We start from the raw sequence: 18,675 nt of genomic DNA, 5'->3' as shown, positions 1-18,675 counted from the left end.
CGGCAGGCACAATGAGAAGCTTTGAGGCTTCATTCATCCGCGGCATTTAACCTGTCAAAGCCCAGTAGCTGCGAAGGAGAGACACAATCGAGAGTAGGAATTCAATACGTGTTCTGCAAAGCAGGACGGGGATTATAGCCAGTACATCGTCGGTACAGGCGAGCTGGTGGAACGACCTGAAGCGCAGCTCTAACGCTGCATTCGGTCGGCGAAACCTAAATGGCGCCATTGGTCAAGCCATGTCATGGAAGGCCACGCCGTCCGTTAGTTTACAGGGCCATGGTTATGAGGTTATAGAGGCCATGGTTATAGAGGCGTTGCGTGCAAGTACCGTGAATGGATCGATAAAAAAAAAGATACGAAATTGGTAGTTCAACAAATAAGGTGATTTCAGGAAATCCCAGTACTCCTACAGCGCACGCATTGCATGCTGGACGCTTACTGTCATGGGGGAAGGGAGAATGGTCCTTCACGTTGTGTTTTCGCTGACCTTGACACGTCGTGGCCAAGAGAGGAGAACACTCGAAACAATCTCCAGAGCTTCTCCTTCTTTCCGACAGCACAAGTTCCCACAGTTCAATGCGGCGCTAAGCACTCTGGGATTTTCTGAAGTCCCCCACCAGTCAACGACAGCTTGCGATTGCAGGATAAATGTAGAAGACAAATTAAAACATGAATAAGTTAGATGCTCTCCGTTGTTCTCGTTACGTTTAGTTTTATTCGTCTATTTGAAGTTAGGGTTCCACTTACGATGAACGTGAAAATACCCTTAGTGGCGCCTTAATTGTTTCAGTACCGAAATCGATACTGAAATTCGATACTGCTGTGTTCCCGCGTCAGTGTCACCGAACGTTTAACAAAGTTTAATAAGTTCGCAAGGTGGACTGTGGCAGTTCGTGTCCACTAGTCGTACTCACAGTAAATGCTTGAGAAGCGAAAAACGAAATAAACCGCGTTTCAGTCGAATTATGCCAAGATACACGCTAACGCATATTTTCGAAATAGAAGTGGAGGTTTCCTTGATATCCTCGATTTGTCAAATATCGAAAAGTTGGAGAGCTACGACATCTGTTGCACACAGCTACTGAAGCGGAGCGAATTTTGATTAAGGCGAAATTGAAATACGTTCCTGTGACAGCCACCCATTAGCGGTACCAGTTACGAGTTACAGTTACCAGTGGTAAAATCATTTGGAAGAAACGCTGCCGTCAGCATGCCTCAGCTGACGAAGTAAAATGGAAGAGAGAGAGAGAGAGAAGAAAACAACAACAACGAAACAAACATATTTATTCTGACAGCAAAGTAGGAAAACGTTTGGGCGAAAATGTACGACGCCAATGCTGCCCAAGATAGAACTCCCCCCCCCCCCCCCTTTTTTTTTGAAGCCTGTGAGTATCGATTCTGCGATTTCGCAGAGCGCCATCTATAAATATGAAGAAAACGTGGAAAATACGTAAGACAAACGGCATTATATTGATAATGATTGATATCATCATCATCATCCATTCATCTATGTTGTCGTTGTTGTTGTTGATATCGATATATTGAAACGGCATAAAGTATTGATAACACAGCCCTACTGCCTGTTCACGAAAAGGCACTTTTGAGTTTCCCGGTCGTGTATTTTTAATATCCCCGCGTTTTTCGTCCAATAAATTTCATCTTGCAAAATCTTAGAGGTTTGCAAACGTGGGTTTCTTGCTGTTGTAAGTCCCGCACAGAGGCAAGCAATCTTAGCTTCGGGGACTCGAGGTGGTTAGACTATATAGAGGAGAAAAGAAAAATACGGAGTTGATCGGTAAATTTCGTCGAGATTTCACCGGGGGATGCCATTTTAACTAAGCGTGATAAGGATGCAGTGTGGAAGTGCCAACATGAACTCAGCATTGCGATGAAGTCGACGTGCGTGGCTCCTGATGTCACAAAATGTACTTGAGAGTTGCTTTATGTTCCTATAGTTCAGTTTCAGGTTGAGCGATGCGTTTCTGTTAACAGTGACTTTCGGTAAGTTAGCAATACAAACTTGTAAATAACTCTGGTTACACATCCGAGAGAGCACTTCACTTTCAAAAGGGGGGGGGGTCAAAGTAGCTTGCCGTTGTTGACTGCACTCAAGTGGGCGTCATCACGACTATAGTAAAAAAAAAAAAAAAAAAAGGGCGGGGGGGGAGAGTGTTGACTATATCAAAGTGAGGCGCAGGCACAGATTTTCACCACAAACAGAACACGGCCCTATAGTGAACCATCATCCCGAGTGATATCGTTCTCTCCCCCAATTTCTCTCCCCTGACCTGCCGTATAGTGATTCCAGAGTACCTTCCGCAAAGGACGTTTCCAACTTCCTCACTCTTTATTTTTATTTTTATCTCCAATCTCTAACTTACGCACCACCGACCATGCATTTTCTTCGTGACCCTCTCTCTCTTTATCACTCAGAAAATGTACCGTTATTTTCTCTCTCTCTTCTCCACTCTTAACAGTTAACGACACGGCGTCGTCGTAGTATTATAGGCTTCACCAATTTTCAACGAAACACAGACTACTAAGGTACGGGAACTAAGAAAAAAGGGAGATAATTTATTTACATTTAAGATACTTGGAATGCTAAACGGGTTGTCTACGTTACGGCGGAAGCTCCGCCGTAACGTAGACAACCTTTTTCACTTTTTATTTCAGCTACATACATTGGCGGTCGTCCGAACCCCTTTTACCTAGCATATATATATATATATACCACCATATTACGCACCATATTTCACCAATACATATATACATATATATATATATATATATTCTTTTAGCTCCGCGAGTGGGGTACAGGGGGGTTAGTATGCGTCCTGGGCCGACTTCAAGGGGAGCTGTGCCGATATTCGTCTGAAAAGTTTGCCGAAAAACACAGAAAATTACATAAGACAGTACAGCCGGTGGTAGGATTCGAACCCACCACCCTCCCAGTGTTCAGCACGACCATGGATACCACAACCGACGGAATGCCTTCACTCGCTCGGCCATTCCGCTGGTATACCCAAACACTTGCCCTTAAAGCTCATATCACGAAAAGAAAAAAAGAAGAAGAAGAAGAAAGATAGAACATTGTTGCATAACCACGCTGATGTTATCATCCGCCTGCTGCTTTCTTTTGTGTTCGAGAAGCAATCTTCGTTCGTGCGCTCGTCCGACTCGGTCCGCATTTTCATTTTTATAGATATATTCTCTGTATATAGATACAAAACGTAGCTTCAAAAGGCGCTTTCGTCCCCCCCCCCCCCCGCCGCCCCCACTGGCCTCGCCCTTCTAGAAATGGAAAATAAAAATGAAAAAGAATTGAAAAAAAAGAGGGAAACGAAGAAGCCGAGCTTTTTTTTTTTTTTTTTGTCCCTCCGTTGCGGTGCAATGTTCTGGGCGGAGTAGGGCGGGCCATTCTATCGCGGTGGTGCAGTTGAGATGTCTGGTCATCGTGCCCGCTGCCCATTGCGCTGTAAAAATATGTTGCATTCGAGGAAAACGAGTAGCGGCGGAGCTTCAAATGACGGGCAGTTGTTGAGCTGTCCTCGTGATTGCGCGCCGGTGGACGCTTTTTTTCCCCTTTCTTTCTTTTTTGCAGATTGTAGCTCGCTCGTAAACTGGTGTATGGATATAGGCCCTCCAGAGTTCCTCTTTGTTTGGTCTGGTGTTTTACGTTCGTTGTTGTTGTTGTTGTCGGTTATGTTCTTTTTATTGGCTCTTTCGTTTGTAGCTAGTTTATTCGTGTCTTTCTGTTCAGGATATTTAATGTGCCAACCCAAAGTACACTCGTGTAGTACAATTTCAATACAATGTAACACCAGTTTAGTGTCTTTCTAGCAGCTCAGTGTGAAATTTGCGCACACCTAGATTCACAGGACAATCGAACGTAAAACCTTTAAGCAAGGCGTTCTGCAGAAATACACGTATTGCAAAAGAAAGGTAATACCTGCAGGGAATCAGAAAAAAATACAGTTTGTGTTGATTATGAGGCACGATGACATATACTGACTTTACTGATGTATAAGCTCAACATTATTTGTGGTTATACATTGATATACAGTCACTGACCGTGGAGTACCTACCAGTATCAATGGAGATTTCGCTTTGAGCCGCCAATCGTTGAATATACATCTGGATAGTCTGCACAGTAGTCGATGTCAAATAAATATAATATGTATGTAATATAGTAGGTAAAAATAATGTAACGAATTCTGTAACATGGGGAATGGTTTTTTTCTCAATTAATGTATGTAATCATTTATAGCCGTCATTTGATAGGTCCGTGCATATTTGTATTGGACAATGGAGGTAGGTTAACCCGATAAATACAGAGCACACTCTAAAAGCAGAACTTCATCACCTAACATACACTTATCCCTACTGATTTCAAGAAGGAGCTCTCTTACAACACTCTCAGGTATACGCCTTTTTGTGCAAATTCACATAACCGCACAAGTGTCATAAAAGGGGCGACCCCCCCCCCCGCCAATTTTCAATAAATCAGGAAAGGGAACGATATCGTTCTGAATTTAGTACTGTTTTCAGAGAGTAGATACAGTATATGATATACTAATAACTAACCTAGAGCTTGTAGTTTAATTTAGTGCATTGTTGTGCGGCACAAACTCAACAGATTATATTTTTAGGCCTTTTTGAATGGCTGCTTCGCCGGATATAGCCTCATTTCGATTCTGTAATGTTCATGGCACGCACGAACAGAAAAAGAGAAAAGGACAAGGGGAGTTTCGATCCCGCTAGGAAAGCCAGCCGGAATAGATAATTCATCGATCGTATTTTTGACCAGCGGGTAATTAATCAGCCGCACGTATCGGAGCTGCGATGCATGCTACATGATTCCGCAGCGTGGGAAGCACTGGCGCACGAAGCCTGGGAAAAAACGATGAAGATGTAAACGATGGTTCATGAAAGGCAAGGGAGTTCCGAATATCAAGCGGAACGAAACAAAGAAAAAAAAATGTTTGTCCTAGCGTTTGCCTTTAAAGAGGATTTCCGCTTCTCAACCCGTTGAACACGCATTCGATGAACGTAAACCCGACCGATGGGTGTTGCCTTCCGCGGCGTATAAGAATCTTAATGAACGTTTGAGTAAATAATGGCCCTGCATCTTTGCCGAGCGATGAGAATTCTCAGCGTGCTCAGCATGAAGCCAGGGATGAGCAGGTGTGGGAGGAGAATGTAACCTTTAGTGACTGCAATTTGTTACACACTGACAACGATTTTTAAGTGGTGGCATGATTTATTGTATTGAATAGAAGTGTGCAAATAAAGCTATCACCGGTTGCTTCATCAGAAAACGTGGGATAACGATTATTTATGTAGAGACGGAAAACAAAAGGAAAACGATAACATAACATGCGCATTGTTCTTCCGTCAATACACCTTACCTTTTACACAGCTTGCGAACATCGTGTACAGTAAGTGTGCACACGAGCGACATTCCCCAGAATACGCCAGCGAAATATGCGAAAAACGTCATAGCTTTCTGCTGTCACGTGAGCTCAAGCGCTCACCGTCGTGTCTTCACGTACACTACTAACCGTGGGGAATATCCTGCGACACAGCCACAAGATATTATATTCCCTAGCAGACACGTGCAAGATACTCAAAAATGTATTTAAGATAAGATAATAAATACTAACGTTAGAATGTAATTAAGATACAGTATAAATACATGAAAACCAAAGTAATTAAGATAGAGTACAAAATACTTCAAAAAGTATTTGAAATACAATTAAGATACTATTTATCATTGAACGCAAAAAGTCACCGGTCACTGGTCAATGGGGCAGGTCGCTGCTATGTGACATGAATCACATAAACCTCGCGCACTACGCTAGCCGCCGCTGTCTGATAGGAGTCATCTAAACACAAGTCCAAAAAAGATGACAAAGAGGTACCACATAACTCCACTAAGTATATGTGACCCAGAACAAAGCAAACTTCTAGCAAGTCCCTGCACGGTGAGGTCAGAATTCGGCATAACCGCGTCAAGGCACACAGAATAGAACCCTCACTGGCCAAGGATTAGTACACATGGGGCAAGATCTCTAAACGGGGACTTCCAAGAAGGGCCAATGTCCGGGTCATGTTCGAGGGACTCAGGAAATTTCCACTGAACAGGCAAGATAAGGGAAAGACGAGACACAAAAAGTTTGAGAGGGAGATCCAACATATGTAATCAGAGTATTGAGTACAAAATACCATAAAATGTATTTCAAATAGAGTATAAATACACAAAACAAAAAGTATTGAGTAGAGTACCAAAATACCGCAAATTGTATTTAAAATACAGTATTTTAAATACAATACTCCAAATACGTACAAGTCTGTTCCCTAGCAGACGACAAGAAAAGACCAGATTGTGTCGTCTGCTAAGTGTCGTCTGCTAAGCGCGCAGAACGCCATTCCCGATATTCCGGCACCGTGTGAATGCTCAACATAACACCGGGCGGAACAACAACAACAACAACAACAACATAGATGAATGGATGATGATGATGTGGCATGTTTCCCTGCGTTGAGTGCAGGACCCTACCCCATTCCAAAGAGGTTCATATGAGAGGATGACGAGGGAAGGAAATCCCTAAGTTCGTGAAGGAGGCCGGTGGCCCTCAGAAAGGAAAGGAAAGCGCCAAGTGCACGGCACTGATGTCCAGGGTTACTCCATGGGCCGAGAACTTTGCAGATGTTGAATGGCCTCTGATCGAGCATTTCAAGTTGACATTTAAAGGCCCGTCGCTCGCATACGTACTGGCTCCAGTCTTCTAAAATGTGTCGGATTGCTGCCGGGACACCACACTTCGGCTCCGTGAGCAGTTTTTTGCTTTTTCTTCCGCTAGAATCTTCCGTGAAGATGTCGCTCGTCTGAATACACGGTCCAGCCTCAGCGCAGTTACTTTACATCATATTCACTAGATGTCGCTGTCTGGTCCTCTGTCTGTCTGTCTCTGTCTCTCTGTCTCTCTCTCTCTATATAGAAGATATATATATATATAAAATTTGCAAGACAGAATGTGGAGAGAGGATGGATGAAGGATAGATCCGTCTATCTTGAACACATTATGCAAAACACCCAATTTGGCGCATCCAGCCCATTTTCAACAAATCAGGAAACAGAATGATTTTATTCTGAACGGCGGTTTAGCTTTCGAGCGGTATTCAGCACTCTTAAAAATGAACTTCACCACATAGCACACTCCAAGCCAGCCATCATAACATCGTGACACCGTTCTTTCCCCTGATTTGCTGAAAACGGGGGGGCGTACGCCTTTTTTGTGGCATTATGCAGTTGATAATTGCCACAAATATGGCGTACGCCCCCCGTTCTCAGCAAATCAAGGGAGACAGTGTTGTCATTCGGGATGATGGTTGGCTAGGAGCATGCACTGTGACGTCGGCCGCACCGTGTCGGCACGGTTCCCTGTGAAGTCGGCCCAGGACACACTATCCCCCTGCGATTGTCGTGACGTCGCCCGCGTGTGAGCGTGGCCGCCTACGGCAAGCAGCTCCAGCATCGCCACCGCCATCAGTTTTAAGCGTGCCCGCATCACAGATAATACCTCTCAGATCTAGCTATAGTTACTAAAACCATTACTTTCCCAGAAAGTACTCGTATATCAACCGGTCTCGGCGGACGCATTCCTGTGCGTACTCTTCTATACGCTGCAAATACAGGTTCTCGGCAAAAAAAGAAGAAAAAGAAAGAAATAATGAAAGAAACAGAGGAAGAAGCGTCGTAAGAAATTGCGTAATAAGGCGCCATTAATTGAGCCCGCGTTTCTTTACTTTTTTGATACCTTTCAGACGCGAAACCTGCTTGCACATGCTACATTTGCGAGGCTTGAGGAAGCTGTTAAGCCTATGCAAATGAGGGTCAAGCATCACGAGACGTCCAGCGTCAAAGAGGTTTTCCGTGTTCGTCCCACACCAGTGCGAAGATTTATAGTCGGAGATCCGCCTTTCTTGTGACGCTAAATCTAACGATTCTTTTCTTTCTTTCTTGTCTTCACTTTCGCTATTCCCACGAGGTTCGTGAACGTATCAGAGTGAGGACGACGTTACGTCGTATATTTGTTCACAAAAATTGCTCAGAAGAGTTCGTTAATTTCACTTAGAATCGCGCGCTATATAGTCTGCGTTGCTATTTAGTGAATACGCGTATAAGGCTATAGTCTATTATTAGTTTTTTTGGAAGGCACGTTTTGGAGCTTCTTGAGCAAATTGGCGGAGACGGTGTCATGTCGTGAATGGGTAGTGCTTCCGAAGTGCATACATTCTCTTTGAATATGTGGAGTACCTACTTGTTTATGTTTTTACGATAATTTCTCTTTATGAAGTTTCACTACCTGCGTTACGGGGCGCTCGTAATGTTTCCGATGTGGAACTCAGTTCAGATATCATAAGTGATGAGTCAACTACGGATCGGTAAAATGAGGATGTCATAGAATTTGCCACGTTCTGTATGAGAATGATGGAAGACCGGCTCGATGTTGCTGTCCTCACCCGTGTGAGCAGCGTCACACTCTTCACCATCCTTCACCATACAACAGCTGAACTTCATATAACACGCTGAAAGTCAGTCATTGTAGATATTGATACGGTTATCACCCTTGATTTGTGGAAAGCGTACACCTTTTTGTGACAATTAACGCAACTGCATCAGTCTCACACAAAGGCGGACACATTTTGTTTTCGACAAATCAGGTGAGAGAACAATGTCATTCGGGTTCTTCGGCTGCAGTACACCCTAAAAACAGATGGTGCTGGTGGTGACGAGACCAGTTTGCCACACAGATGGTGGTGGTGGCGTTGGTGCTGGTGAAAGGGCTCGCCGTCTAAAAACAGAGGGGGGGGGGGGGGTCGAGGTAGCTCGCTGTTGTTGGCCGCACCCAAGTGGGCATCGTCACGACTGAAAACAGGCGCCTAGCCAACCACCATCCTGAATGACATCGTTGTCGCCCCTGATTTGTTGAAAACGGGAGGCGTACCATGTTTTTTCGGACCTTTGTGCAGCATGCAGTGTGCGTGCAGACCTGCACCACCTACTTATGGACTGCCCGGACTACCAGCGGGAGCGTGCGATCTTGCAGCACGAACTGCATGCGATCGATCATCTCCCATTTACCATAGGCAAGGTGCTGGGCCCATGGTCCAGTCCAGCTCATACGTCTGGACCTCTGGATGCATCCCATCTGATTGGAAACATGCTCGAGTAATACCCGTCCTAAAGCCGGGGAGGCCACCGAGCCAACTGTCCTCCTACCGTCCCATTGCCCTAACCTCGTGCGTTGGCAAATTATTGGAGCGTATAATTCACAAAAGGCTGGCTTGGGTCTTGGAGCGAGGCGGTTGCTTCCCAGATCACATTACGGCATTCCGGAAGGGCTGGAGCGCGTCTGACGCAATCGCTGAAGTGGCTACTAGCCTGAAGCAAGCGAGAGAGTCCAATGAGTTTGCTCTCGCTTTCTTCATTGACGTGAAGAAGGCATACGACTCGGTAACGCACTCGGCATGTTTCGCTGCGCTCGAAGCAGCTCGAGTCACTGGCCGCCTTCTAGGATACCTATGTGACTTTCTGTCCAACAGAACGTTTGACGTCTCCGTCCACGGGTGTATCAGCTCTGTGAAGAAGTTTGAGCGAGGAGTCCCACAAGGCAGTGTTCTATCACCTATACTATTCAACCTAATCATGGCAGGGATTCACCGAGGAATTCGCCCTACACCGTACGCCCTTCATCTCACCATCTACGCGGACGACATCTGCCTCCGCATTGTGGGAACGGACAAGGAGAAAGTTCGTGACACAGCTGATATTGCCTTGAACGGGCTCAATGCAGCGCTGCTTGCGAGAGGGCTGGAAGCATCACCAGAGAAGTCAAAATGCATGGTCTGCATTCCCCGTGGAAAGTACGTGGGCAAAGACTTCCCAAGCCTCAGCATTAACAACACTCCCATCCCAAGATGCGCGTCATGTAAATATCTTGGTGTCACCATCGATAGCACATTACGCTGGTCTAAGCAAGTAAACGAGACTATTTGCAAGGGGAAGAAAACGCTCAACCTGCTACGCAGAATCAGCGGTAAGTCATGGGGCTGCAATGCGCGGTCATTGCTCACCCTTCACAAAGCCCTGATCTTGTCACGCATTCTCTACGTGGCGCCATACGTAGACCTCGCGCCTACACAATGGCAGGCCCTTGAGCGCCTTCATCGCGCTGGCATAAGAACTGCGCTTGGTCTCCCAACGTTCTCTAGCGTCACCCAAACGTACCTGGAAGCTAAGGAAAAGCCTGTTAGTGTCCACTCTGAGCTCAAAGGACTCCAGTTTCTGGATGATGCATCAACATCCATCAGCAAGCATTCCCTCTTCACCGACCTCGAACAGAGGACACACACATCCCTAGGACGCCTGGCTAGTGCCACCAGCTCTCTAGCCAACAGGGGCGCTCTTCCTCGGCTCCCAGCTAGTCCACCTACGCCGCCGTGGCGGGAGTTCGTGCCCGCAACAACGCTTCACATCCCGGGTCTACGGAAGAAGAGCGAGTCCAGCCCCCTAGTGGCCAGGATGGCGGCTGAGAACCTGATCAGCGACGTTTATCCCACACATACTCTGGTGTTCACGGATGGCTCCATTGACCACCGTTCCAAAAGTGCTACCAGTGCGTACTACATCCCGTCAATAAACAAGGCCTGGCAAGGGAAATCAGTTCGCTACCCAATCTCATCTACGACGGCCGAACTCCTGGCCTTGCTACACGCAGCTGCTGCGGTTCAAGTCACCGGAATACCTAAGGCCGTCTTGCTTACGGACTCCAAAAGTGCCCTCAACAACGTGATAAACCCCATGTGTGGTAGCATTCTGGCCCGATGTATAAGGAGATCGTGTGCCCAGCATAGGCTAACCGGAGGTGAGCTTACGCTCCAATGGATCCCATCTCATGTCGGCATCAGAGGCAACGAACGAGCGGACCAGCTGGCTTCCTCAGCACACAACAGCTGCAGCCCATCCTTAGCAGTCCCGGCCGACACTGACAGGCTCTTGGTCGTCAAACAGCTAGTTGAGGTGCGTCACCCTGGCATACAGGACATCATGCAGAATCACCGACCCTCTCTTCCCACGAAAGATCTTCCCCGTGGTATGCAGACAATGCTCCATCGATTACGCACAGGATCTGCGTTCACGAACTCTCAACTGTGCAAGATCGGCTCCAGGGAGGATTCCAGTTGCGGACACTGTAATCATCCGGAGACAATTGCGCATATCCTGACAGAATGCCGTGCATACCATGCCATGCGGGAAACCCATCTTCCCCACGCCAGGCCTGGTATACTGACGGACGTCCTCTTCCCCGAAGGTTCTTGTGCGGAACGACTTTAAAAAACTCGCGGCCTCGTGCGCTTTCTCCAAGCAACGGGCCTAGCGGAGAGACCACTCTAGTGCACCTCTCACCTACAGTGTGCTTCTGTCCCATCAGTACCGGTCATCCTGCTTCTACATCACTTTGAAGTCCTCAACTCCCCTTTCTCCCACCTTCTTTTCCTTTTTTTGGCTATAGTCGTGACGATGCCCACTTGAGTGCGGCCAACAACGGCAAGCTACCTCGACACCCCCCCCCCCCCCCCCCCCAGCTCATACACGCCAAGGTCTGCGTCACCTTTGGGACTTCCTGTCATCAACAGGCCTTTCCACCCTGCTTTGATTACCGGGCCCCTTATCATATCCATCATCATCTCTCATCACGTACAAGTGGCACTGGCGCAGCGCCGAGCCTGCTGGCCGGCATCAGACCCATCTCATCATCGTATCTCTATTTGTGTGTGTGTGTGCTCTACCAACTATGTACTGCATAACTGGTAAAAAAAAAAAAAAAAAGGCGTACGCCTCCTGTTTTCAACAAATCAGGGGCGAGAACGATGTCATTCGGGATGACGGTTGCGTGCTATGCGGTGAAGCACAGGACGCGTACGCCTTGTTTGAAACACTTGATCAGTTCCAAAAAAGCCGTACGCCCCGCACTTTCCACAAATCGGGAGTGATAAAGATATCATCCTGTGCTATGGTTGGCCGTGCTATGTGGTGAAGTACCGTTTTTAGAGTGAGGGGAGTGCGGTACCGTAAACGCCTTTTTGTGGCACTTTGCGAAGAAGAAACAGCGAACCGCGAAGAATTAGTTGGAATCAATGACGAACCACCAGCGAGTTCTGTTTCTTTCTTTCTGTTTCATTCTTTTCTTGGTTTTTCTTTCTTCTTTTCCTTTTCTTCCAGTTCTTGTCCCCTGTTTCTTTTTTTGAACGGAATATCATGTCTACCTTGTATTACGGTGATCTTTCCTTTTTCTTTTTTTGTTGATTGAATCAACATGCACGTCCTGCCTATAGTTACACAATGCTGGCACGCTGTTTTAGACTGTATAATAATGATGATATCAAACTCTAATTCTATTTCGTTTTGCCTGGTTTCGTGAGTACTATCCTTACGCGGAAGTTGAAAAACTGACAACAAGAAGGAAACAATTACTTTCCGCACACACCTAACAGTCTGTAGTAAATCATGCGACGGCATCCCCTAACATTATCTCTCCTGCGGCCGTAAGCCTCAGACAACCTGCAATTAAGCCTTTGTGCCTGCTCACTCCCATTCTTACAGAAAAAGCACAGGCAGGGAAAACCACACCCTACACTCTGACGAACTAAGATAATACCAACAAACCCTCGGCAGGCCTGGCAGGTGACCCTCAGCATAACTTCTATTACGCCTTAAACAGCGATCGCTCTACAGTCTTAAAACTAATTCCAACTAGTGTACTAGTATTAGTATTAGTACTCGTAGTGTGCTCTATAGTATGAGTCGTCTAATAAATATTCTCAAACAACAAAATGAACTTCACCACATAGCACGCTCCTAGCCAACCTCGAATGATATCGTTATCTGCTTTGATTTGTTGAAAACGGGAGGTGTACGCTCTTTTGTGACGCATTTACTGTTCATAATTGTCAGAAAAAAGGCGTACGCTTTCCGTTTTCAACAAATCAGGCCATATAACGATATCATTCGAGATGATGGTTGGCTAGGAGCGTACTACGCGGTGAAGTTCATTCTTAAGAGTGTGGGTGATGACAATGTCATTCGGCGCAATGGTAAGCACATTCCGTGACGTCACAACTTGCAGCACCCCTGGCAACACGGTCACCTTGCGGTCTTACAGTGGTTTCGTTAAAATCAAACTCAAAGATCATCGCTCAAACCGGAAGCAATATCGCTATATTAAACCAAACCGAGCCATGAGAACAAACCGAAACACCCGATTCAGGAGCCACCCTCCGAATACCTATCTTCGTGGTATCGTAGGACGTTTCATATGAAGTCATCGAAGTTGCCGTCGTATACGACAGCACAGGCTGACCTTTCTCAGCAAAGCCACAAGATAGAATCGAGCAAAACGGCAGTCGATATCTTCCTCCACACGATTCCACAATTGATCCGATGGCAGGAGGGAGGCGGGGGAGAGGAGGGAGTTCGATGTTCGTCGCCGTCCTTCTTTTTCTTTGCGTCATGTAGCATTCCGTTTTCAGAAAAGGGCACCGATGGCATAATGGCTTTCGATTACACGATGCTAGTTCTACACAATGGGGTGCAGTCGGATGGAGGTAGACCTTGAGACCAAGGAGGAGAACGGACATTGAAAGTTGGACGGCATCGGAGGAAGGTACTATCGAGTCCTCGACCGCGTTGGTTTGATGTTTATCTGAAAGCGCTCTGGTGAATTAGGATCGGATCACGATCTGCTCGGGGTCGTCCTGCAGGAAGAGGTGGATGTTACTTTGTAAAAGGGACCATGTTTCAGGCGTATTGGAGTTGTAAGGGAGGCTGCTTGCGTAAAAGTTGTATGGCGCAAGAAGATACGAGGGCTTATTTCATCTTTGCTTTTGTTGTTGTTGTTGTTGTCGTTGTCATCGTCGTCGTCGTCTGTGTGGTTTCTTGCAGGAATGTGATTGAGGCCGTGTCTGCTACAGGATGTAGTAGCTTTTAGGGTTTTCGGTATTTACCGAAAAGAATCGATAAGCGTACGCCGGTATTTTTGACGCGGTCGGTAGAAATAATTATTCACCGATAATCGCCGGAATGAATACTTCAAATTATATCGGTTGTGCCAAAGTATTTGTTCACAGATGTAACTTCCACAAGGGACTTTTCTACAGGTTTTTTGCTTTAGTTTTCTCTTGGTAGCTTTTGGACGGATGGTTGATCGGCTGGTGCTTTCCGCTGCAGCTCCAAACTCGCTTGCGTAATCCGTATCAAGCGCTATACTTGCTAGGTGCAACGAAAGGAGCAGAGTGCAATGTTTGCCGAAGTACTCGGCAATTTGTTACAAGTTCAGCTTTTGGCAATTGGTACTGGATCGAAAAAAGAAGAAGAAAATGTAACTCAAGTTTAGCGTTCGCTATGTGCATAGGAAATGCCAGTTTCGTTTCTCGCCGATTTTCACCGAGCGTTTTCATGTCTAAGATCCACCGAAATCCACCAATTTTTCAAACCGAACTTCTGAAAAAATTAAATGCCGGAAGCCCTACTCATTTCTAAATAGAATATTTATTTCACTTGTTGACCAAATGTACTCATTTCTTGTGTCGTTGGTTGCCAAGGGTAGCGGGATACACCCTCAATTCCCGTTTCTCTAACCCCACACGGCAGGGCGGTTCTGTTTAGTATAAGTATTTTGTATATAATAATAATAATAATAATAATAATAATAATAATAATAATAATAATAATAATAATAATAATAATAATAGAAATAATAATAACATTATTATTAATATATATTATTTATTATGCATGATTTGGTTGCAGTTTTGTTGCTGTTACACTCTACTGTTTTTATTCTCTACCCCAGCTTGTCGAAAACCAGAGGCGTACGCCATTTGAGACAGTTATGGGTTTATGTAAAATGTCACAAAAAGGCGTCCCGTGCTTTCCACAACGGCAACGTGCAACACGATTTACACGGAACTTCACAGCACAACACGATCCCAACCAGCAACTGTCCCGCATGACATCATTACTCCCCTGATGCGATGGAAACGAGAGGCGCCTTTTGATGAAAACGCCCTCTTGCGACACTTGTACAGTTATGTTAATTGTCACAAAAAAAAAAAAAAAAAAAAGGCGCACGCCTGGGTGCTTTTCACAAATGAGGAGTGTTAACCGTATCGTTCTGCGCAATCAGTGGCTGTTCCTCAGCGTGTCATGTGCTGTTTTAAGAGTCGTCCCATCCCGCATCCCAGCGCACATCCCAATGAGAAACTCGAAATTGCATCCGTTGCCAACTCCTAACAACTTCATTCAACGGGCTACAAAAACTAAATTAATGCAGCGCACGTAATTGAAAACATTACGTCAGCGCATCAACGAGGCTTTGCACCAGGCCCTTGCACCTGCATGAAGAAACAAAGACTCGAGAGCAGGTGCAAGTGGAGCATGCTTCTTCTGGGTGCATCACCTCTTATGAGTTTCCCTTTTCTTTGGCGCAATGTCCTTGTTACGGCCAGCCCCGGAGCTCATTACGAGAGAATGGCTTTCAAAGTGGCTGCAATTTGGGCCAGGTAATTGCCGCTTGCTGGATTGTGAATGGCCACCCTATTGTGGATGCTGGAGCAGTGCGGTGGACATTGTCCTCTCTGTGAAGGCCGACCAGTTTTGCGCTTGCAGGCCGCCGCGTGGCGTGGGGCAGTGTCCATGGTTGTCACGTGGCGTATGTCATTTCCACTTTCTCTGGCCGTGATTGGCTGAAAGTGAACTCCGTTGACACCCCGTAACGAGAGCATTGTTCGCGGCGTTCACGCCAGGGAACTGCGCAATTTAGAGAGCGTTTTATGGGAGAGCAGACACGGTGATGCTATGATCGTGTAGGACCGTTTTAAGCGGAGTCTGTCAGCACTGCAGTCAACGATCGTCCAAATTCCCACAAAAAAGGCGTACGTCCCCTCTATCTTCGAGTCAGAAGCGATAACGCTATCATTCGTGGTAACGGTTGGCGTATAGTGGTTTTAGAGGGAATTCTTGGTTATCAGCGAGCTATGCTGTGAAGTTCTGTTTTAATCATCCAGCGAGAGATATCGCCGCCAACGCAGCGCCCGATTTGACACACGAGTCATCTCTCCCTTTTATTCAACGAAGTAGACAAAACATGAGGTGCACCTCTATAATTAAAAAAAAAAAAAGAAAAGAAACAAAGAAGAGAGAGAAGAGATCGCCAAAATGGTGGCCCATGAGGCCTGCCGGCTTCATTCTACATGGAACATTTCATTTTGCCTTACTCCTTCTAGTTTATTGAACGTTTTAAATTTTTGCATTCCAGACGGAGTTAACGAGCTCAGTACGGCTTCCTTTTATTGAGAGCCGAAATGAAGGAGGACCTCGTAATTGTGCGCGGAAAACAGCCATTCAGACTGATTGTAATTAACCTCCGAGCATTTCTGCACTTGTTATGGCGGAACGAATGATTGCTTCTCGTTCCTTTTATCTCGAAGCCGAATTTGTCTTTCAATTATAGGGCGTCTTTGTGCCTCGGATTTATCTGGGAACACAGATAGGTATCAGTACATATGAGCTGCCTCCGTGTGTATACTTTAGTCGAAGATTTTGAGAGTGTCGTCCACGGAAGAGCGACAAAATGCGAGAGACATATTTCACTCGCTATATAGTTTAAATTGTGGTTTGAGTGTAGAGATATGCACACGATGCTATATAAAAATGCATTCAAAATACAGTACGAAATACTGAAGAGAGAATGTACTTCAGATACAGTACAGATACTGGGAAAAGAAAGTAATTAGAGTAGAGTAGCAAATACGTGCTTAAAAAATTGACAGGTTTTTTTGAGAAGACGATTTGTGGAATGATCGCGGGAGATCGTTTGAGTAGACCAATCGGAGGCCTCTCAGCACCGTCGCGCTTTTTGAGAAGGAAAGGAAGGAAGGGAAAGGCTAAATTGCGGTTTCTTTCGCTCATGAATTTCCCTACCCATGAATCCCGTTCCTTTTGTATTGATGTAAAGGTAGCGTCATCCGTCATTCTGCGGTGAGAAGTTTTTGCGCTTTGGTACGCTTTTAAGGGGAGCTAAATAGCTCCTGACACCACGCAGTTATGAAGAAGCATTATAGTGGTAGATCTGTTTTTTTAGAGTGTATATCCACACTACAGCGCACGCGCACAGCTACAACCGACGAGTTGTACAGCTCGAACGAGTAAGTTTACGTACCGTTCAACCTATATGTACAGTTCAATAACAACAACAATTACATTTTGACGATGAAGTGGGGAGATTTTCCTCTCTAGGAGTGGACAATTAACAACAAGAATAAATGATGGTGAAGTGATGACAACACCAACAACAATGATAACAACAGATAACAATGAAAGTCAGTAACTACAGAGCACTCGGCCAGTAGCGACATCAGCAAAGATAACATTATAGACCATCTAAGATGATAACCAGCTTAAAATATAACCCCTACGTTCCACAAAATTTCTCCAACGGTTACTGTTTCACAACACATAAGGGGATCGTGTACAGATCGTAAAGTTCGCGTCCGTTCGCGATAGCGCGTCTTGAATATTTTTGCCTACAAAAAGAAGAGAAAAATCTACCGACGCATAAAAAGTGCAACGCCGAAAAAGAAAAAAATAACGAAAGAAAAAACGTAATGGACGCAGGGGTAGGTGGGGCGCCACAGAGGAACCGACATTCTGAACACGATCCGAACGCAATAAAATCCATTAAGGTTGGACCTTGCTTCCCAATGAATGGACCATTTTCCGGAAACACCTCGCAAGGGGACGATGAATCCTTCTTCCGAATTCCCTCAAGAGAAAACGCTGTTCGAAGCAGAAATGTGCCTCCTCGAAGGATCGCCGTTCGCACAAGCTGCTAACGAGCGGCCATTCACCTATCCACAGCGCTACACTCCGCTAAGATACTCTTCGCGCAACACCGCCCTCTATTGGCAGACGACGCGGGCGAGAAGACTTTCTGTGCAGCGCAGCTTCCGTGTATTGGAGGATCTGTGGGTAGTAACTATTACTCTGAAAACAAAACTTCACCGCATAGCGCGCTCTTAGTCAACCACCATTCCGAATAACATCGTTCTGGCCCCCTGATTTTAAAAACGGGAGGCGTATGCCTTTTTGTGACACTTATAGCAGAGGCACACGGCGAACTTAATGCATTAAACGGATGGCACAATTATGCGGAGCATAATTGTGACACTCGTACGCCTCCTGTTTTTAACAAATCAGGGGAGCGAACGATGTCACTCGAGATGAAGGTTGGCAGTTATTAGATTGTGCAGTTATTTTAAGTGTTACAGAAAGGCGTATGCCCCACGCTTCGCACACGTCAAGAGCGATAAATGTATACCACTCATGTACAATGGTTGGCCTTCAGCGTGCTATGTGGTGAAGTTCTGTTTTAAGAGTGACAATATGTAGCGAATAATCTACTTTTTTCGAATACCAAGGCGAATAATTCTGTACTCGAGACTAGAATGCAGAATTCTATATTCGAATATTGAATTGGAATCGGTGTTTCTTCCACACCGAAGAATTGGCCGTTTGTCGTTATGTTAATTGTCACAAAAAGGCGTATG

At 45.7% G+C, this 18,675-nt stretch overlaps 1 protein-coding gene across 1 annotated transcript in view; it reads left to right on the top strand.

The window, feature by feature from the left end:
• LOC135391206 (uncharacterized) overlaps positions 1-18,675 on the top strand; it is a 179,044-nt gene that overhangs the window by 72,947 nt on the left and 87,422 nt on the right. The window lies entirely within an intron of this gene.

The sequence above is a fragment of the Ornithodoros turicata genome, chromosome 4 (assembly GCF_037126465.1).
Source record: "Ornithodoros turicata isolate Travis chromosome 4, ASM3712646v1, whole genome shotgun sequence".
In the NCBI taxonomy this organism is placed as follows: Eukaryota; Metazoa; Arthropoda; class Arachnida; order Ixodida; family Argasidae; genus Ornithodoros; species Ornithodoros turicata.
This window is presented reverse-complemented; position numbering and strand designations above follow the sequence as displayed.